The following is a 22,476-nucleotide window of genomic DNA, read 5'->3' as shown; positions in this document are numbered from 1 at the left end:
GTCTTCTTCTTTCCATTGAACCAGGTACATTAAGAATATTCAGGAATAATATTATATCTATATATATATATCTATATATATATAGTATATATATATATATATATTATTCCTTTTAGCCAAAGGACAAAGTTTATGGTTAATATTAATGGTCTATGCTTACAGCCATGTTCACATTTGGAATGATGCTGTGTGAGTTGGGAGAAGTTGAGAGTGAAATTCCCTCCTTTGTGTCACTATTATAAGCATTTGAGAATATCCTGATAGAATCAAATGTTTTTTGATAATCCATAAATGTTTGGATTATGAAAGATAAAGGTTGCATGAAAGGTTGTTTCATTTTAATTATCATGTGAGTAATTTGGCTACAGTTGTCCCTAAGCTTGGGAGAAAACAATGGCATGTTCATTTAAAGTTTTAAGTAAAAGTGTTCTTGGTCATTTATCTTTGCTATGCTGCATTGAAATTCTTCTTATGAACTGGGCATATTTGCATGATACAATAATAAAATCAATCAGTCATGCAAACACACAGAGCATCTTCATTATACAATAATGTGAAATGTGGTATATTTTATAATCTGAAAAATCATTTATATAGGAAAGTCAAAGTAAATGGAAAAAAAAAAAACAAAATGCTATGAAGCAATCACTATTCTTTACATTCTGTTAGCTCTTGGTCCTGATTATTCTCTTTCATTACTTGCACCCCAAAAACCTATGAACACCAGAAACAATCTCATTTAAAGCTCAGTGGCAGTTTACTGGATGAGGATAGAATAACTGCAGAGTCATAGCACTGCCCCTGATGTCCAGAATATCAATAAAGTATTTCATTACTGTAAAATGAGAGAGACAGAGAGAGAGAAAGGGAAGGCCAGAAGGGAGAAAAATTAAAATCTGTCTGATTATTGTTTTATTTGTACAATCAGATCCAGGTAAAAGATTCAGTGACACCTATATTTGACAATATAATGAAAGAATTAGAAGACAAGCAAGAATAAATCACTTTTTAAAAAAATGGAGTCAAAAACTCAGAGTGTTTAGGTTCTTATTCAGCAAGCACAAACACAAGATGTCAAAGGGAGTATAAGTGTGATGGGTGAATGAGGTTGTCACAAAAAGACGTCATCACCTGTTAAAGCTTGAATGTGAAAGTCGGTCTGGCCTCTCGCCATGAGATCGTTAGAAGGGTGGAGCTGTTGAGACAGAGCAAAGCCAAGAGAGCGAGTCACCGATGAACGATGGACAGAGGATTGTGGGTGGGGGTGAGGAAAAAGTGGAGGAGGAGTGATGTGTGGGGGGATGGGTGCGGATGGCTGTATAAAACCGCCCGTGCTCTTCAGTCTCGTCCTGTTGCCTCACACCTCCAGCTCACTGCACCTTCCACCGTCTGCAAGAACAACAACACACTTCAACCATGAGCCACTCGTTCAGCACCTCCACCTCCTACCGACGCACCTTTGGAAGCCACACAGATCTCCATAAACCTCTTACTCCCCAGTGTCCTCTCGCATGCCCCTCTCTGGGGGCCACTATATGCGTTCGGCATCACCTGCGGTGGCGGCCCGCTCCACCGCTTACCACCAACAACGTTCCCGCTCCAGCACCCAGCCTCCTCGCCTCACCTACGACAAGGTGGACTTCACCCTGGCTGAAGCCATCAACCAGGAGTTCCTGACCACTTCGCAGTAATGAGAAGGCTGAGCTGCAGGAGCTCAATGACCGCTTTGCCAACTTCATGAGAAGGTGCGCTACCTGGAGCAGCAAAAACGGCGCCTTGCAGCAAGAGCTCAACCAGTTCAAAGGCCAAACGCAGCAATGGTCAACCTAACCGCGCCTCAGAGCTCTTCCAGGAGGAGCTGAGGGAGATGAGGCACCAGCTGGAAGCCATGGCAAGGAGAGGGACCAGTACCAAATGGAGAGGGACAACCTGGCAGAGGACCTGGCCCTGCTCAAACAGAGGTTGGTGGAAATCATGAAGTAAATGTATGAAAAATACAAAGAACATTCATCTAGACTCAATACAAGACCATGAAAAGTCACTGAGGATGTGGTTAAAGAGAAGATTCAGACAAGTGCAAATTTACACTAATCTTGACCTCAGGTTGTCCCGTTCAGTATCCATTTTCAGCGCATAAGGGGTAGGGTTCTCAGACTCTTGGTTCTTGAGGCTAGTAATGATGGGAGAGTAGGGCGTGGCTCATCAGCACACTGGATACCCAACCTAGTCTCAGAGTTTATTTCATGCGGTCAGTAACGAATGAGTCACATGTTCGTGACGGTTTTTTTTTTGTTATCTTAGCTTCCCCCTCCCCCTAACTCTAACCATAACCCCCCAGACCCCTGCATCAGTTTTCCATTTTGTGCCCATCACAGAATGAATTTGTGCTCTCGTCACGTAAATGTGGCACTTTTTGTGATGAGAGCAGGAACCAATAGATTAATGTGTATTTCGTGATGCTGACTCACAAATGCCATGAGATATGTAGTGGATGTCACAGGGTAGCTTTAGGAGACAGGAGGGTGTGTATAAGCAGAAACAGAGAAGTACAGTCTGCAGATAATGACAGTGATAAATAGCAGATTAGAAATGTGCATGCTAGGAAATGGCACCACTTTCATTATATAGCAAATTTATAGATGTTCATAAGCAAACCCAGTTACGTTACGCAGACACGGAGCAGACAGAGCGAAGTAGCCACAGGGTGGGGCCGGCTGAGGGATGGGGAGGGCAGGGAGGACACTGGACGAGAGAAGGAGAGGTTGCATGTCAGGCGAGCAGAGAATAGGAAAAATCAATGTGACTCTATTAGGCGTGTTTTCAGTGCTGATGGGATGGTGCCAGAGACCCCATTAGGACAAAAGGACCCTGTAACACCACATGAATTAAAGATGAGGAACCAGGCCCCCACTACGTGATGCTTCCACCTAATCTACTTTATGGCCACCCTGTCCACGAGTGCCGTGTGAGAGGGCAGATCATGCTGGGTCCAGGTGGATGACTGTACTGTACATCAACAATCATCTTTGAATTATTAGCACTAAATGACAAAGCCATATTCTGATGAAGCTAATGGATTGACGTCTGTCAGGGTTCACAGAGTTTAAAGGCAGAACTGAAAATAACACTTTCATTTTTGGAGCGACACACTTTTAATCACTATAAATGACGCACATTACAATAACAAAAATCTCTTTGGGCCAACACCCATTTCATATATCATGTATAGTTTGTGTCCATTCACCACATCAATATTTCCTTTATGATGGGAGGTGTGTGCATGTGACCTTAATGACCTGCACATGGGCCACATTAGTGGAAAGAAGCAGCCCCTGATCCCACTGGACTCACTCGCAAAAGCCTTTCAACAGGACTGTGAATTAGCAGATTGATCCTGAAGCTTGGCCACCTGATGCCCTGGTCAACCTCACACAACATCTGTGTTCTTGAAAAAATTGTGTGTTAATTTCTCCACCTTTCTAAAAACAATGCATGAAATAATTGTGTAAATGTTTGGAAAAAGTCTCTTTTCTCTTATCAAGGTTGGATGAAGAAGCCCAGAAACGGGCCGATGCTGAGAGTACTTGGTTGCTTTCCGTAAGGTAAATGCTACACTAGCTGAGTTACCCGTTCTATGCAGGGTAATAGAGAAGAATTTTAGCCATGTCACTATATATTTCATGTCACTTTAGTTAAGGTGTAGTAAGTTACACTGCATTGTGTTTATGTTGTCATAATTCATTTTCATGGAGCAGTTTGTGACATTCATGAGACTCAAGTGAATGATGATAAAAGGTCATAGCACGTCATATCACTGCAATGCTCTGGCATGCCAAACACAGCAGGTATATTTTAATCGAAAAAATGTGCGTTTTATGTGCAAGTGGTGCACGCTGGTCTGTTCAGATTGTAATTAAAGTGCACCTAGCCAGCCACTACTTTGTAGTAAGTAAAGTGTGATATTTGCTACCACATGAACTGCGGAAATAAGGGCTCCACTGAGCGGGTCGTGATCTAATATATAAGGCTGACCGTGTGTGTGTGTGTGTGCGTGGCATGTATGCTTTCAAACTAAGGGCCCCAGTGACCTCCCCCTTGGTGCCCCCAGTCACCATAGCAAGTTTGGTGTTGATTGCTTAATTACTGTGGCTGTGCATAGCAAACACACACACACACACACACATACACACATACAGTCAGCTTTATATTATATATATTATGCATACATTATATACGTAAATGCTATAACCATATCACTGATTATGATGTCCTCAGGCTCAAGTGACACGCTGAAGTGTTTCACTGTGTACGTTACACAATGTCATCTAATGTTGACCTATAACAGTAGTTCCCAAAGTGGGGGATGGCACAGAGTGAGTGCAGGGGGTGCACAGCAAGGCAAACAAATGCCGCAGGGTTTGTCCCTGTAGTATTTTTATGTAGGCTGCTTCAGCTGCATTGCTTTTGATGATACACTAAGCAAACAGGACAGTTAATATACTGAACAAATATTGATTGAATATTTTGTAAATGTATCGTTTTGTGTGTGTTTGGCAATTTTAAACAGCTTTTGGCTAGAAACCTTCAGCTGTATCTGGCAAAACTGATGAGGCATGCTTACCTTGAGCACTGTGAACATAACATGACCAAGTCTGTGAGAAATTAAAAAAATAATAAAACTGTAAAATTTAAGATACCTGATGCATGTCACTTTTAATAATTCTACTGTGAAAGTGATTTGTCACCTAATTTGGTTTTATCCAATAATAAATTGTAATAAATTCCCAAGATTTGTTTGGGAGCTAACCGGCTGTGCGGATCTTTACTTCATTTTTATGTATAAATTACAATTTTTATATAACTTCTAGTAGAGAGCACTTGACAATTCCTCAAGTCTCATAGTTACAACACTTTGCTTATTTTGTTGACAATGTACATAAATTCTTTTATCTAAAGCATCAAAACATTTTGATATTCCCATGTGTTACAGTTAAAAACACAAAGATACAAAACCTTTATTTTCATGTGCACAGAAAGCAAGCTGACCAGCAGTGTTGGCAAAGTAACTTTGGAAAGTTACTTCATTAGTTACTTTATACAGTTATATTTTACGGTTACGTTATCCAGTTACTTCATTAGCAGCTGCGAACAACTTGTCAGCAGCTGCTGAATGTAATTAATATAGTAACTCATAATCTAATTTGGTTATTTTTAAGATTTAGTACTCAGAAAAGAAACTATTAGTTACTTTGCTAATGAGATATTTTGCTGATTGCTCAATTTTAAAAGTAACCAAGTTAGATTACTGGTTACCTTATTACTTACATTACTAGTAGTAGTAGTTGCAAGTTTTCAGCAGATTCTAATAAAGTAATTGCATAAAGCTGCTCATGAAGTAACTGCATAAAGTAACTGTATAAAGCAACTAAAAAGTAACTTAAAAAGTAACTAAACAGTAACATCTCAAAGTTACTTTCACAACACTGCTGACCAGTGACCATACAATGAAATTATTAGTTTTGCAGAGTTTAAGTGAGTGAATTGATCAGCAGATGTGTTGGTGGTTCTGAAATCTGCAGAGATTGAAGGTCCTTGGCACATGAGACTAGTAGCAGCAGCAGCAGCATAGAGCTCTTTTAGTTACTGTTTTTTGCATTTTTGTTCATTTTGCATTTTGACATGTTGCTGCCAGACTGAAAAACAGAGTGAGTTTGCAGTTTATTCTGGTCAAGCGTGGCTTCTGACTGAGATATGCGCATAAATGAATAGCATGCATTCTGTTCAGGCAACCATACGGTCTGTGCTGATTACAGAATCTCCTTTGAGGACATAACTTTGAACATATCTCAGTTAGTACACTCTAAAAAATGAAGTGCTGTCTCAATGAGGAAAAGTATTGTAACAATTTGCATAGATTTTGAAAGTTATTTCAACTTAAATAGAGAAGTCTTGTGGCATTAACTCAGTGGCAGTTAAAATAACTAAGTTGAAATAACTTTTAAAAAAAATCTATGTAAATTGTTACATCAATTGTTCTTGTTGTGACAGCATTTCCTTGACATGAACTGGAGGTGACCTGGCAGTGGCACAGAAGGTTGTGTGACCCAAATGCAAAAACTCGTAGACAGTGAAGTTGAAATAGAAAGGCTTTATCAGTCAAAACGAGCTGGGATTCAGTACACAGTTAGACAGTCAATGATGCAGAGGTATAGGTAGTCGGCAGGCAAAGGCATCATCAAAAAGGCAAGCTCAGATCTTTACACAGGCAAAGTACGTGAGCAGTAGCAAGGCAGAGCTATGAAAAAAGGCTGGTACGAGGACTGTGAAAATCAACAAACTGGCGAGGCTTGAGTGAAAACAGAGGGCTTAAATAACAAGGGTGAAATGAGGAAAGTGAGAACAGGTGTGTCGGAAGAATCAGGAAGGGGGCGTGGCAAACAGAAGCAACAGGAAAGTTCAAGTGGGTGTAACTACGTGCACAAAGACTGAACAGCAAAAAACAAAAGATAATCCTGAGGAAGAAAGAAAAACAGAAAGGACAAAATACAGAGACTAGTGCTGTGAGACAGAGACAAAAGAAAACAGAGAGGAAAAACCAACAGTGAACAACATAACATGCCAATGGAAAGAAATGACCAAAAACCAATAAATGTTAAGGTGAACAGACCAGCCAGAGCATAAAAGACTAAGACAAAACTAGAACGGAACTGACCATGGCTAAAGAATAAAAAATAACAAGAACAAAATGGCAAAACAACCTATAGACTAAATCAAAAACAAACCCAGACTACAATAGAACAGATAATGCCAAAAAATGACTAAACAGAAAAATAAGTGATAAACTGAAAACAAAACCAGAGACAAAGTATACTTCATAGAAAAAGCCAGACAAAAGCATAACAAACAAATAATGCAATCAGTGACTAAAGCATAATACAAGAAATGAGATAAACGAACCAAACTAAGACAGAAGTGACTAAGGTAACAATAAATGAAAACAATATGGCAAACAGCTACTAAGACAAAACTACAGAATCACTGACAGAAGACCACAAATAAATCAATGAACAGAAAATAAAACCAATGATAACTGTTATGAAAGTGTAGGAACACGGACCCACAACAGGGAGCGCAAATGAACGGACAATGGAGGAAGTCAAATAACAGCACTTTACTGTTGTGAATAAGCACAACAAACACAGCAGATTACAATAGTAGACAAAGAAGTCAATTCACGAAATGTGTCACGTGGGCAGGCTCGAAGATAAGAGACGTCTGTCCAAAGCAGAACCGGAACCACACGATTTCCTCTGCCACCGAGCCCCGGGAATACTGGAGCCGCCAAGTCCCGAACTCCCAGGTGGCCACTGCCTCCGCTTGTCGGATCTGGTACTGCTGGCGAGGAACAAAAACAGTTAAATGTGGATGCGTTTGCACCCAGCAACACGTATGGTGGGAAAACCACCTCCACCTCTCGTCGGAAGAAACTGGTAAGTGCAGGAGTGTGAGTACTTATCAAATAGGTAGGAAAAAGTCTAACACAGTCTCCAGCTGTACATACTCACTGTCTGCTATCCAACGCACAAAGTAACAAAGTATTAATGTCAGGAAGACACACAGTCGGCTGAGCACTTTACCTCCTTGGTAGAGCGATATCTCGGCAAAGAGGTGGAGATGTCGTCTTGCTGATATACCACTGAAGATCAGATGATTGGTGACAGCTGTGGTAGGTGATAAGTGACAGCTGTCACCCCGGCTGCTCCTGTGAGGCGGCAGCGCCCTCTGGTGCCTGGAGCCCGCACTCCAGGCAGGGCGCCCTCTGGTGGTGGTGGGCCAGCAGTACCTCCTCTTCCTGGTGTTATGACAGGAAGCCCATCAAGGGCAGGATCATGACATTCCTTTTTAGAGTGTACATGTAAAACACTCTTGTACGATGCTCTGTTTTGGAGGACCACTCAATAGGTACACTATTGAGTAGTAGATGAATACCTGAGTTTTGACCCACTCATTTCAAAGAAACAGTAGCAGGAATAAATAACATTGTATAGTTACAACAAATTTCTATTAAAAATATTTCCCTACAAGACTGCATACATGATCTCGTCCAACCTATGCAATCAAAATATATCCACATTTTGGTAAGTTGCTTGAATTAGTGCCCCCCCACCCCCGAACCATAGAATCTCAAATACACTCAGCTTTCTACATATGTAGAAAGCTTTTTAGAGCAAACATGTAACAACCTTTACAGTATCAACAGGCATAATTATACTTTATGATTATAATCTGGGTGATACATCCAGTTGTTACATCACGTGCTCTGTTGTTCATCTCATCAAATCTGACCTCTGACCTTTCATAGAGCATTAAATGAACTGTGAGTACTGCACTAAGCTGTCTCTCTCCAGTCTGATCGAATTTCTGTATAATGTCCAAATGGCAAACACTGGATGTAATTAAAGACGAGTTTGTCTCATCCAATAACTAGGATGTGGATGATGCCACATTGTCCCGCCTGGAGCTGGAAAGGAAGATTGAGTCTCTGATGGATGAAATTGAATTCCTGAAGAAGCTCCATGATGAGGTGAGTAGTGCTACCTTTGTGGTTTTCCCGCATAACATTTTTGTTAGCATATTAGCTTGTCAACTAGCTTGTAACCCATCAATGGATTAATTATCTTCCATTAAATATAGTTATGCAAATTTTAAGTTTAAAGGTCAAAAACTTTAATGCACCCTTAAATCATACATGTTAGTTGCTGTTAAATCTTATACCTTAATCCAATAAGCAAAACTGGTACGTTGTTGAAGGCGACGATCATCAATTTGAGGAGACAGAGGAGCAGGAGGTCAAGCCAGAATAAGATTATTCAAATTTTTTTATACATTTTTATTGAGTGGGTTGTTATCCACAAAACAATATCTGTCAGGAGCACAGACAAAAAGAAATTAGTAATTTCTTTTTGGCTGTAATTCATTAGTAATTCATTATATCATCAGCATATAATGAAATCCAATTTTAAGTTATTAATCATTGTAAGGGCGTATGCAGGGGAGAGGAGAATGGATCCCAGAACTGAATTCTTGGGGCTATTGATGGCAAATTGCAACCAACTAGACAGGTTTTTTTTTATAATGAAATGTAGTATATTATATGCATTTACATAAAACCATTCATAAACACAAATAAATGTGACATACTGTGTTGTATGTGGGAAATTGTTCATATTATTTATTGTTGACAAATTATAGTAACTAAATAGTAAGTAAATTTAATTTATAAAGCACATTTAAATACAGATTCCACTGCCAAGTACTTGTAGACAAAAAAAAATAAAAAAAATCACAATTGTGTATACTGTGTATGTATTATCAGGAAAATCCAGGATGTGCAAGTGAGTGTCCAGACTCAACAGCTGAAGATGGAAGTGGACAGCACCTCAAGACCAGACCTGACTGCTGCTCTGAAGACATCAGAGGCCCAGTATGAGACCAGTGCTTTGAAGAACATGCAGGATTCTGAGGAATGGTACAAGTCCAAGGTGGGGAAGACACACAAAGACACTCCAGCATGGGTGTCAAATCCACCAGTACAAACATTCCTGCTTGTGTGTGGTGTCTGTGTCTGTGTGCCAACTTGTTCCTGCAGTTTACTGATTTGACTGAGTCTGCAAAGCGCAACACAGATTCTCTGAGGCAGGCCAAGCAGGAGGCCAACGAGTCCAGGAGGCAGATTCAGGCTCTTAACTGTGAGATTGATGCCCTGAAGAACACGGTAAGACCTAACACCATCTGCCATCTTTCTAAATTAAAATACAACTTGTACTTATGCACAAAAAAAGTATAAATGCACCCTGTAAGGAACTATATTGCATCCAGCTCTGCTGCAGTCTCTGTGTGTTGACTGTGCTTTACAGAATGAAGCTCTGCTGAGGCAGATGCGTGACATGGAGGATCAGTTTGGTGTTGAGATTGGAAAACTACCAGACAACGTAGCCAGGCTGGAAGATGAGATTCCGCCACCTGAAGGAAGAAATGGCTCGCCACCTTCGGGAGTATCAGGACCTCCTGAATGTTAAAATGGCTCTAGACATTGAGATTGCCACCTACCGTAAGCTTCTAGAGGGGGAGGAGAGCAGGTGAGGGGAGAAACATTTTCCTAAGATAATGTCTCCCTTGCAGCGTAGATTAGACACCAAAGGGTTTGAAGTATCAGTGACATACAGCATGACCTGAGTTTAATACTCAGACATTTCTATGTGTTGATGGTGGTGTCCTCCAGATGATCCATTTAAAACACACACACACATTAAGACAGATGGATTACTGCATGTCCTACTGAATTGGAGTGTCTGTTAACTTTATAAAATGAATTCCACACTATAAAAAAGCCTCTCTCTCTCTCTCTCTCTCTCTCTCTCTCTCTCTCTCTCTCTCTCTCTCTCTCTCTCTCTCTCTCTCTCTATCTCTATATATATATATATATATTACATTTACAGATTTATCATTTATTTAAAAATACATGAAATATCAATTAAGTTACAAAATTATACTGTGACATTGTATGTCTAATATGAAATAAGATGAAAAACTCCCTGCAGTGTTAGGTATTTTCCATTATTTTACAGTATTTTTATGGCACCTCAGTTGCTGGAATATTGCCTTTTGAGGTTCTTTGCTTGTTTGTTTACTTTTATTCTGAGCAGGAATTTAAAAGGGAATTCAAATGGTTGTAAAGGACCATTCTTGAAGTCAGCCTGAGACAAGATTGTCATCATCTTATATTTGGCAAAAGTATTGTGATTATACTGACAATCGTGACTGTACTTTACTGATAATTGTGATTGTACTTTGAGGATGCTTGTCGAAATATTATTGTATTTAGTGTTTGTCATCTACTGCGTCGGCTCGGCTCAGACTGGTATGGGTGCTGTGGCATCTTTCAGTTAAGTAAATTATTGCCAGCCATCATTTGTGGCAAGTCTGCTCTGTGTAGCCTGATGATCGTGTCAAAGCTCAGAAGCTAAGCAAGTTGGTCCTGGTCAGTACTGGGATGGGGGACCTCTTAGGAGGCCCTGGGGCTGTGTCTATTTCTCTGGGTGAAACTGGAGTTGTCCGGAAGGGCATCTGGCATAAAATGTGCTAAATCCCAGCGCGGATGTGTACTGCTGTAGCAACCGTAAACAGATGGGAGCAGCCAATAGCAAACAGTGACCAGTGCCCGCCATCATTTAATGTCTGCCACTGCAGTTGACAGCAATTTTGTCAAAACAACCAGTAAAAAGTAAAGACAGGGTAAGACTAGTGTCATTCTCCTGGGTAAATTAAATGTTATTTCTAATCTGTGATGACATAAAGTGAAGGGCGTGTGTGGTGTGACTTTAGTGATCAGGACCTCTTACCATGTGTTTGTGGTTGACATTTGTCCTTCTAATCTTCATTAACCACTTTTTTTCATGATGATTCCTTCAAAGGATTGAGATAAATTTAAGGAAAAGGTTCTTTGTGTTGTTGGTTGTGAATTCAACCACTCAACAACTCTTTGGATCATATCTTGTCGACTGAAATGGATAAAATGGTTTGTTTTCCGAAACCAAAGACAAAAAAACAGAGAAAGCACTGACTTTCACATCACTTAGCAACAACAACATGGAGACTTGGAGAATGTTGCTATTTCTGACTTTTCCGGAGGTTAAAGTTTTCATGTAATAGAGTCAGTATTATTCCTTTGTTTCCTTTTATTTGTTGTCAGTTCAGAACAAATTAATATTCAAGTCTAAGTTCAATTTTAAAAATGACTTTTAGCAGTTTCTCATATAATTCTGACATATTTGTGTTCCCTGTTTAGGATTACTGTTCCCATGTTTAATTTGGAATGAGCAATCATATTGGTGAAAGAGGTAAGCTAATGTTCTGTCCATTCCATCAATACATTGTTATTATTGATCAGTGCACCACATCACTCATCAATAATAACTACTGCTGCCACTCAGATGTGATGAACCACTGATGCAGAGACGCTGGAAGTGCTGAGAGAGTCTTGGTTATATCATGACACCATATTTAATGGTGCACAGCAATGCAACATTTGTGATTTTTCTAGTTTTTGTGCAATTTACCTTTGCCTGGTAAACCAGACCTATTCATTTTGTAAATACATTTGCTTCATGAATTTGCTAATTCTCAAAATAATTCTGAGTTTGAGAATTTGCCTGACTGTGCTGTGATCATGTTACCCTGTAATACACAGCAACAGCAACCTGAAAACCATATTGTATGTCAAAAAAAAAAAAAAAAAAAAAAAAATCAGCTTCGGACAAATAACAATAATTTTGTTTATGTAGCAATTTAACACTGACAGAAGTACTTCACGGAACAAAACACAATTAAATAACACACTACCACAAGTTAATTAAAAAATGAAACTACAGAAATAAAACCCTAAATAATAAAACTCCCACCACCAACAATTCTAGGCAGCTGAGAAAAAACTTTTTCAGGCTAGATTTTAAAATATCGATAGATCTGAACATTTTTAACATATGGACTGCAGGTATCCTCCTCATCAGATACCACTGTATATGGATAACAATAAGACAAAACATGAAATGACACAACTTATCAAATGATATAATCAGTTCATATGTGCTGTTGTCCATCTGTCTGTGTTTTTGCATCAGAAAATACACTATGTTCTAAAACCAAATTAAATTTAATTTTAAAAAAGTGTTGTATGGCTGGGGGGCCTGGCTGCCTTTCTGTTTCTGTCTTTTGTTTTTCCTTCCAGGTGGCTTGCATTTGGGACTGAGTGGCTGTGTAGCTGAGGTTATCAGGACCTCACCCTGATCACCTGCGGCTTGTCAGGACTCACAGCTGTGGTGCATCTATATGGATTGGAACATGGTGGCATTTAAGACTGGAGTATACAGTGTGTATTTGCCAGAGACTCGACCTTGTGACCAGACGGGTGAGATCGTCGTCTCGGGAGCCATCTCATCATCAGTGGATGCAGAGAACGTCCAGGGTTTGATGCACGATCTGTGAAAGAGGAGGGGGTGAGGTCTCACGCTCGTCAGCACACTTCCTGAGGTACGTTAGATTTTGTGACTAACGTTTATACAGTCAGTAAATGTGGTGTCCCTCACACCTTATTATATTGAGCTGTACGTTAGTCATGTATCGGCTTCCACTGCAGTGGAGTTTTGTGAACTGGATGTTCCATGCCTGCAGGTTGGGAAGCTGATTAGTAATTAAGCCAGGAAGTGTTTGCTGTTTATGTACACCTTTGAGTGGTCTCTCTGTGTGTAGAGTGTGGACTCACATAATGGTTCCTTCTTTCACAGACTCTTTTGTTGCGGCCACCTGGGGGGTGTCGGCGGGGTCCTTGGGTCCGAACGGCTTCTGGCTCCGGACCGTTAACGCTGCTGGGAGCGCACCGTATCACCACCACGCCAGACCGCACACTCTTTTGTTGTTTTGTATCACATCACTGTTATGTATTAAATTCAGTTAGCCTTTGTACCGTGCTCTGCTTATTTCATACTGGGTCCTTCAAACGCTGGTCGGTTCTCTGAGCTGCGTCCGACATTACAGTAGTCTCTGGCCAAACATCACGGACCCAGCGGTAGCAGAGACGGTAACGCGCCGGAAGGCGGCAGCAGACGTTCAGTAGTTATCCGGATCAGTTGCGGGTGCTCTCCGCCCGGATGGTGCGTGTTTGAGACCCATTGCTGAATACTGATTTGTGCTCTCTTGCAGCCGTGTTCCTGTGTTTGTGCCTTATCCGTGGGTCGTGGTGGAGTGTGACTGGCGACGGCTTCGCGTCACGCTCCGACCGGATAAGAGGTTTAAACGGGAGCTGCAAGAGTGTGTCTGTAATGGGTGCACGCGCACGGCGGAGCTCTGTGGCACGGGTCGTTGAGCTTCCTGTGTTACAGTTGTAGCCACGTTTCCCAGGATAAAGATAACTACTGCGTCTGTTGTATCAGCTCCGGCGTTATTTAGTTGAGCACATTTTGGTTGTGTGTTGCACACAGCTGCGCACGGAGATGCAGCTCGTTTGTTTTCTGTCACCAAAGGGGGTTTTTTTCATTTTTAGCACTTTGGCTCCCTCTTTTGGTGACTTAATCACATTACCGTTAAGCTCTTAAGTTAGAACAGGTGTGTTCGATTTGTTTGAGCTTAACGGTATACGTCACTGATTTGTTTTGTGTTAGTTCATTTTGTGTGGGTGTTTTTTGTTGGTTTTTGTGGGATTTTATTTTTTGTTTAACACTATTTAGTGTCTGGGTCGTGACCCTGCAGTTCTGTCAAAAAAAAAAAAAAAAAGGACCCAAGCAACCTTATGTTAGTCTTTTTTATTTCTTTCGGTTTCGCCTCCCAGGGTTTGATGGGACGGTCCCCTGGGGGTCATGGGGGGGCAATTGGGTTGTTTTTTCTTTTTTTTTTTTTTTTTTTTTGTTATGCCCTCTCTTCTCCTCTGGCTCCAGCTGGGTGAGCCGTAGTGTCGGCGTTGCTGGAGTGGTGCAGTTTGGTTATACTGGGCGTTTCCCGGGTAACCTCTGCACCTGGTACTCTTTGCAGCAGGGTGAGAAGCTCACATATCTGGGAGTAAAGCAGCTGCTTCTTTGCACTGAAAGGAGCCAACTGAGGTCGTTCAGGCATCTGGTGAGGATGCAACCTGGTCTTCTCACTAGAAAGGTCTTCCGGGTATGTCCAACTGGGAGGAGGTCCTGGGGAAGACCCAGGACATGCTGGAGGGATCCACCAGGAAAGGTTAGTGGACTTGGCTGAGAATGGGGAAGTGTAGGATGAGCTGCCTGGTCCCTTGCTACTACAGGCCAGATCCAGATAAGTGGCAGAAAATTAATGTATGACTGAATGAATTAAATAATAACATGTACAAATACAGTGAACGTATGTTAATATCTAGTTTTCACAAATATGTCTTTTGTACTGAGTAGGCTACATCAGTCTTAAGTCCAGACTTAAGACACATTTATTTTCCCTCTCTTATGATTAGCATGCTGCCATAGTATGGTACTATGCGTCCTACACTTGGAAATTCATTTTATTAATTAATAAACAGAGCGGGTCTCTGCCTCAACTTCATCTAAATTCTGGGTCTGTTAGTGAAGCTTAGGGCTAGTGGCCAGCGGTCACCTTAGTATTTCTTCTGTTTTCCTGTTGCTTAATGCTGACAATTATACCTTAAGTGTAGTTTTTCTTTCTGACTGATTCTGTTTTCTTTTTGTCTCCATCCAACATGTGGCAGGATCCATGTGGTGGATTAGATGATTACTGTAACAGATGCGGAATGGACTCTGCTGCAGGAACAGATCCACTGAGTGGCTCTGAGTGCTCCCCCACCACCACCACCACCACCCCCAATGATGGACTGGACGCCTGCATGGACTCTCATCAAGTGTTGTTGTATGTGTTCTGTATTGTAAACCTTTTTGGTAGAATGGCCTAAGCCATAGGTGTCAAACTGATTCCAGAAAGGGCCGAGAGGGTGCAGGTTTTCTTTGTAACCACCCACTGCACCAGGTGATTTCACTGATTAACATCAGTTTCAGCAGATGGAATCAGTTAATCGGTGAAATCACCTGGTGCAGTGGGTGGTTACAAAGAAAACCTGCACCCTCTTGGGCCTTTCTGGAATCAGTTTGACACCTATGGCCTAAGCAGTGGGTCACCCCTTTGAGTCTGGTCTGCTTGAGGTTTCTTCCTGAAATCATCAGAGGGAGTTTTTCCTTACCAATGTCACCTGTGTGCTTGCTCTAGGGGTTGGTAAGGTTAGCCCTTACTTGTGTAAAGCGCCCTGAGGCAGCTTTGTTGCGATTTGGTGCTATATAAACTAAAAAAAAAAAAAAAATGAAATTGAAACTGACATCAAAAGACCACAGGCTACAGTATAACTCTTCTACAAAACATGCATGAATTGCAAATTGAATAAACATGCCCTGCTATATTCACTTAATCTAGTTCCTTCAACCGGCCCCACATACCTTGGTTGACAGAACTAGATTAAGTTTATTAGATTAAGATTAAGTGAACTAGATCAATTTGTGCAAAACAAAACTAGATAAAGTAATTTGTAATTTCTTAAAGTGTACACTGCATCACATGCAGGCACACAAATAAAAGGTCAGATTCAAGTCACTTCAGCTAATAATGCGAACGCAGCTCCAGTTCTAAACCCTCTTTACAAATAGACAGGCTGTCATTTCTGCAAACCGTTTTTCCACATGCGGGCAGTTTGTTCTCTCTGGTGAGATTCAAACCCCTTCTGTATCAGGTTTGATTGGCAGAGCAGGCTGGACACAAATGCAAGATGCAGGAACACAGCTCAGTAGAGTTAAAGCATTTACTGGGTTCGTTTGCTGGAGTCAGTACACAGAAAGGCAGTTCAAGAAGAGCAACAGTAACAAAAATGAGGTTGAGGTACACAGGCAGGTAGTCAAAAACAATGAGGCAACGACAGCAAGGCAAAAAACACAAGGAACTGAGCTGGAAGGAAGACATAAGGCACATCAATCTGGCGAGGAGAAGAGCAAACTGTGAGGCTTATATAGCACCCAGGTGATTAGCTGCAAATCAAGAACAGGTGTGAGGTGAAACTTCCAGAACCAGGGTGTGGCTAGACAGAGAGGAATGCCCACCACCAAGAACCAAGAGAGAGACAAGAAAGAGCAGGACAGAGAAAACCCAAGCAGGAAGACAGAGCACAAAAGCAAACAAAATAAAAATAAAACAGACCACATACCAAACTGAATCCAAATCCTGACAGGCTGTCCGCTTTTTATTTTATAAACTGGCTGCTTGCATACAGGGGTATTTTCAAATGCTGAATTCAAAAATTGCTGGATCCAAGAGGTTTACCACTGAGTTGGCTGCCATCTTGAATTACAACATGGCTGCTATGTTGAAACACGATAGTCACTATCTTGGGACACAGGTTACTGAAATTTGGTACACAAGGGTATTTTGATATGCTGAATTAATAATACAGTTATTAATATAATTATTAATACATTAGTTATTAATTCATAAAACTGTTGATTTCATTCTACTCTACATTTCACCCACCACCAGATACCACAAGTCCTGTAAAATAAAGAACATAAGTTAAGAAATTATTGGAAAAGAAGACTGTCAGGCCTATTGTTATCCAAAGCTTCTATTGCCTTCAAAAATATTATGTATTATCAACAACCTGAAACAGACTATTTAAGATCCTTTCACACAGGAACAGCCACCTGAAAAACTGAGAAAAGTGACAGGTATGTCAGCCAGTCTTAAGGTGCGTTTACACATAACCAAGACGCGTTACGAATGTCATTTTTCTGTCATTCGTGACACATTCCTGACATTCTTAACGTGACTTAATGCATCTGAATAGGTTTCTTAACAGTGCGTGTTGGTGCGTGATATTCTTGATATTCGTGGAGCATGTTTTTGCCTGTCAAAACATCTTCCACGAATGTCACACACCACCCTCATTTCGTCTCACGTCGTGGAGGTCGCAACTGACCGTGTTGATCCGTCTTGATGAGTAGTGATCCGTAATAGAACGTGACAACGTTCGTAGTGGTTCCTGTGATGGTTCTTGGAGCCCAAACTGTCACGCGTTATTACGAAGTGACACAGAAACTGTCAAGTTTTGACACGACTTGTAACGCGGCGTCACATTTCACTGCGCGCCACGATGAATCAGTTTTCTGTCACATGCGCACAATTAAACTCGGCTCCAAATGTCGTTTCACAGTTCCTGCTGAAGCTTCTCAGGTCGCTCCTGCAGGTGTTCCACCTGCTGTTGTAACCGATGAGCGGGAGAACAGTCTGAGCAACCAGAGAAGCGAGAGAGACTCACGTGCAGCCAGACATCTCTGCACCTCCTCCAGTCTGGCGGAGGAAGAAGCGTGTGCACAATTAAACCCTGCTGCACCGCATTCAGTTTGATTGCTGACACCAAGTCGGCTAAAAGTCTAATTTCAGTGCTCTTCAGCGCGCTCCTGTAGGTGTTCCACCTGCTGCATGTGCCTGATGTTTGGGAAAATGGGCGAGACGACAGCCGCATGAAGCCCACATCTGGCTCTGTCCGTCTCCTCCTCCTCTCTGCGCCATTCCATGGCACAGAGCCCAACTATGAATGCGGTCACAAAGTTCTTATGAAAAACTGGAGCGATCTGAATTCGGTTGGATGAATATGGGTGTGTGTGTGGAGACAATTCACCTTGTTCACGACGTGACAGAACTTAACGATGCGCTGCACTGTTACGCACAATAGTGCGCAACAACACGGAACACTATTCTTGATCGTGCGTAATGGTTACTGATAATTCTCCAGCAACACGTGCCATTAATCATAACGCGTGGTAACAGGTTGCAGCAGTTCCTGAGGACACCTGACGCCTCTGCCCCGAATAATCACATTCGTGATCAGCGGCCAAGAATGTACTTCGTGGCATTCGTGACTTGTTGTCTTTATGTGTAAACGCAGCATGAAGTGTAAATTATCTGCCTAATTTACCTGTAAATGTACTCAATGATATTCTACGCCATCAAAATACTGCTGCATTAATTTGGATTTCATCAAAACCAACAGATTAAAATCTGTTTCACATTGTTAGCGTGTTGACCCAGGATTCTGCTTCAGTTCATTTAGGGAATAACCCTGTTGTGCCTGATGATTTGAGGATGTTCATGCTGGTTATATGGTCACAAATTGAGCTTTACCGGATTTACGATTGTGCTATTGAGCTTCTCACTGGGGCAAGCCCCCCCCACAAGGAAAGCTGTTTTCTCTGTCGGCACCTGAACGCAATGCCATGAATGAGTACATACAGGAATCTTTAGCAGCTGGTTTGATTAGACTGTCGGCGTCGCCTACAGGGGTGGGGTTCTTTTTCATTGAGAAAAAAGGTGAATCACTACACCCGTGTATTGAATATCGTGGGCTTAACGATATTACAGTTAAAAACTGTTCGTTGCCACTCGTCTCTTGACCTTCACAATGCTTACCATCTATCTAGGATTAAACAAGGGGACGAAACCTGCTTTTAACACCCCATCTGGTCACTACGAGTATTTAGTCATGCCGTTTAGCCTCACCAACGCTCCCGCAGTTTTACAGAATTTTTAACAACGTGTTGCTGGAATACTTGAATGAATTGATTTTCGTGTACTTGGATGATATTTTCATTTTCTCTCCCGACCCAGTAACTCACACCGGTCACGTGCACACCATATTACAGACTTTGTTGTACCATAATCTTTTTTTTAAAGCTGAAAAATGTGAATTTCATAAGTCTACAGTTTTGTTCCTGGGGTTTGTCATAGCAGAGAGAGAGATTAAGATGGACCCTGATAAGGTAGCAGCTGCGCGTGACTGGGCGGTTCCGTGCTCGCGAAAGGAAGTACAACAAGCCAGCCTGATACCCAGAGTTCACGTTCCAATATGGCTATTCATTCTGAGTCAAAGCTGTCATTTTTACACCATGCGATAAACTGAGCAGAAACCTGAGAAGTGAATTGACATTGACCTTCTCTGCCATCTGTCGTCTTCTTCTATGGGGTCTATTTGGTGGGTTGCATATTTGTTTTGTAGCCCCCTATACTCTGAAAGAACAAGCACAACAAAAGCTTTCTTTTTTGGAGGTGTCCATCTTCTGTTCCAACTTATGTCCTGCGGAAACCGGAACACATTTAACTCTGGTGTAACAATTTTCAGCCACAGCTTGTGGCATAATAATGGTCACCAATCATCGATAATCATACGGAACTGTCATGTTTTTGTCAGAAATAATAAGTGCCAATAAGTCTTTTTTTTTGTTGCTCTGAATGTACTTGTGCACGGTTTAATTAATTAAATAATCAAAGGTTTCTGGGGGTCACAGAGTTTGCATACCCCCCTTACTGAGTGAGGTTTCAGTCAGTGGATAAGCCAGGTCTGACTTTGGACCACTTTACTTTTCTTTTTGCTATGCAGAGCCAGTAAGGTGATACTTTATACAGTCATGAATTGATTAGACTGCAGCCCACAGTCTGCACAGTGCAGAGATATTTTGTAGATTTTAATGTTCTTACATTGTGCAATAATTCCCAACATGAATTTCATATGGAAACTCGCACATTGTCCCAATGCAAAATTTTGGTCAGTGCATGAAATCAAATTTTGATAACATTTATCATGTTACATATAGGGAGTAATCAGAAAGTACTCAATAATCTGTTATCTTTTCAATGATAGACAGTGAGTGTGCAAATTTGTTCATCTGCATAGACAAGCAGTCTTACACTTGAAGCATCTGATTTATTTATTAATGATGGGAAGTAATCAATATAAAAAGCTCCGTGTGGAATATGGCATGAATTATTAAACAGTTTTTAGGCATTTAAAAAAATTGTGAAACCTTTTGAACCAGGAGCCTAATATACCATAAAATGGCCCCTCTCCTTTGTGAATAGGCTATCTATCTATCTATCTATCTATCTATCTATCTGTAAATGCAGGATACATATAATATTAAGGAATTAACGCTGTCAACTCACAGCAAGACAATCTGAACCTCCTGGTTATGTTGTTCTCATGTCCTCACTCCACTGACATGTAATATAAGTAATTGGAAACACTGAACTGCACAATGCTGCAGACGTGTCTGTACTGTCTGTGTTCACATTGTTCACATTGTGCAGGGAACAACCCACCTCGTATTCCCCAGCAATCCTCAACAGGAGCTTCATTTAATAGATTTTTTCCTTATGACTTTTTGGGCAAATAATGTCACATTAAGGATCCACTGTTTTACAGGAAATTAAAGCGTCACTGTCAGAAGATCAATCTAGTTTCACAATGTAACCATCCTTTTTTAAAGGGCTTATATTGCGTGAAATATTTACAAACAAAAAAAAAATTGCTATAAACATTTAATTGGTCCATTCAGTCTTCTGTGACATTCGTTGCAGAAGTGAACTCCTGCTTAAGTTGGCCATACACTACCTGGTGATATATGCCAGCATGCCCAACCAGTCGATCACGAGTTCCAGTTGATTGCATGGAAAAGGGTTAGGGTTAGGTGCTTCTTTCTATCTGTGCAAGTGCAGGGTCGAAAGAGCACGAGAAGCTATAGTAGAGCAAGTGAATGCAACAATGGCTGAAGCTATAAAGCTTGAACTTATTTTCATTCAGACTGGGAGGAGGATTATGTTTTTGTTTATTTGATTGCCAAGTCCATCTGTCTTATCTGCAAAGCAAATGTGGCTTTACCAAAGAAAGGGAATTTGGAGCTACATTTCAAGAAGACCTACAATGCAAACTTCCTGGCTAAATTACCTCTCTGCTGTGGGAAAGTCCAGGAATTGAAAAGTCAGCTAGCAGCACAACAGCCTGTAAATATGGAAGACATGATAGATGTGGCTAACAAGATTGCATGTTCTGTTTTAGCCAGGGTCTGCAGAGGCAATTATTCCGTGTGCAGCTGGAGGAGATGTGCAGAACACACAGATCTGCTGCTGCACACAGAACGTTAGGTGTGACCTGTGGAACTTTCTACACATGAACACAAAACTTAAGTGTCATGGCAAAGACTGTGCAGAGCTTGAGAGTGCATGTTATGATGATCAAATGCAGAATTTGACAGGTGCCTTATTGACTTTGCATCCATTGAGCCTGTTGTCAGTTTTCTTTGTTTTCCATTTGGGAAAATATAGATGTGGATTGTATAATGTCCAAAGTGGCATCACTCTTCAAACTGGATAGCTGTGCTATTGAGAATGAGATCCGTACACTGAAGCATTATATTGAGCTCAAACTCAGAGCAACACCTGGTATGAATATCCCATTCTGGAATCTAATGCAGAAAGAGAAGTACCCCAACCTCAAACAAACTGCACAGAATTTGACTGCACTTTTTGGATCAACATATTTGTGTGAGTCTGCCTTTTCACATATAAAAATCATCAAGTCAAAATATAGATCAACAGTGACTGATGGTCACCTTGTGGCTTGCTTAAGGTTGGCACTCAGCTTCTACTGTCTTAACTATGAGACATAGCTTCCTCCTCTCAGTGCCAGAAGTCCCACTAAAGTAGGGAACAACTTTTCCAACTTGAATAGGCATTGTATTATTTGGGTTGCTTGTTGTTGTGTTGTTACAGGCCAGTCTTAGGCTGACGTGTGCTTATTCTTTACACCACGCACATTTACTTCAATAATGTATTATTATTAAAACTTCATCTTTGTGCCAGGAAATTGTGTTATTATATTGGTGTGCAATAAATTGTGGATATGCTTTCAATATGGCTTGGTAGATCTCGATACACTGTCCACTTTAAAAGTAAATCTTGGTTCAAAAAAGGTTGGGCATCACTGACCTATGGCCTTACATACGCACAGAAAATTGTTTTTGTTAGAAGCCTCTGTCTGCAGCACTGCTTGCACCCCCCCGAGATGAAAAATATGTAGGTTTCTAA

At 41.1% G+C, this 22,476-nt stretch overlaps 1 pseudogene; it reads left to right on the top strand.

The window, feature by feature from the left end:
- The first annotated feature begins 1,323 nt into the window (after positions 1 to 1,323).
- On the top strand, positions 1,324 to 22,172 carry LOC117507792 (annotated as a pseudogene).
- Positions 22,173 to 22,476: the final 304 nt, after the last annotated feature.

This window comes from Thalassophryne amazonica, chromosome 3 (genome assembly GCF_902500255.1).
Source record: "Thalassophryne amazonica chromosome 3, fThaAma1.1, whole genome shotgun sequence".
Classification (NCBI taxonomy): domain Eukaryota; kingdom Metazoa; phylum Chordata; class Actinopteri; order Batrachoidiformes; family Batrachoididae; genus Thalassophryne; species Thalassophryne amazonica.
The sequence above is the reverse complement of the archived record's forward strand: the minus strand, read 5'-3'. Positions and strand labels throughout refer to the sequence as shown.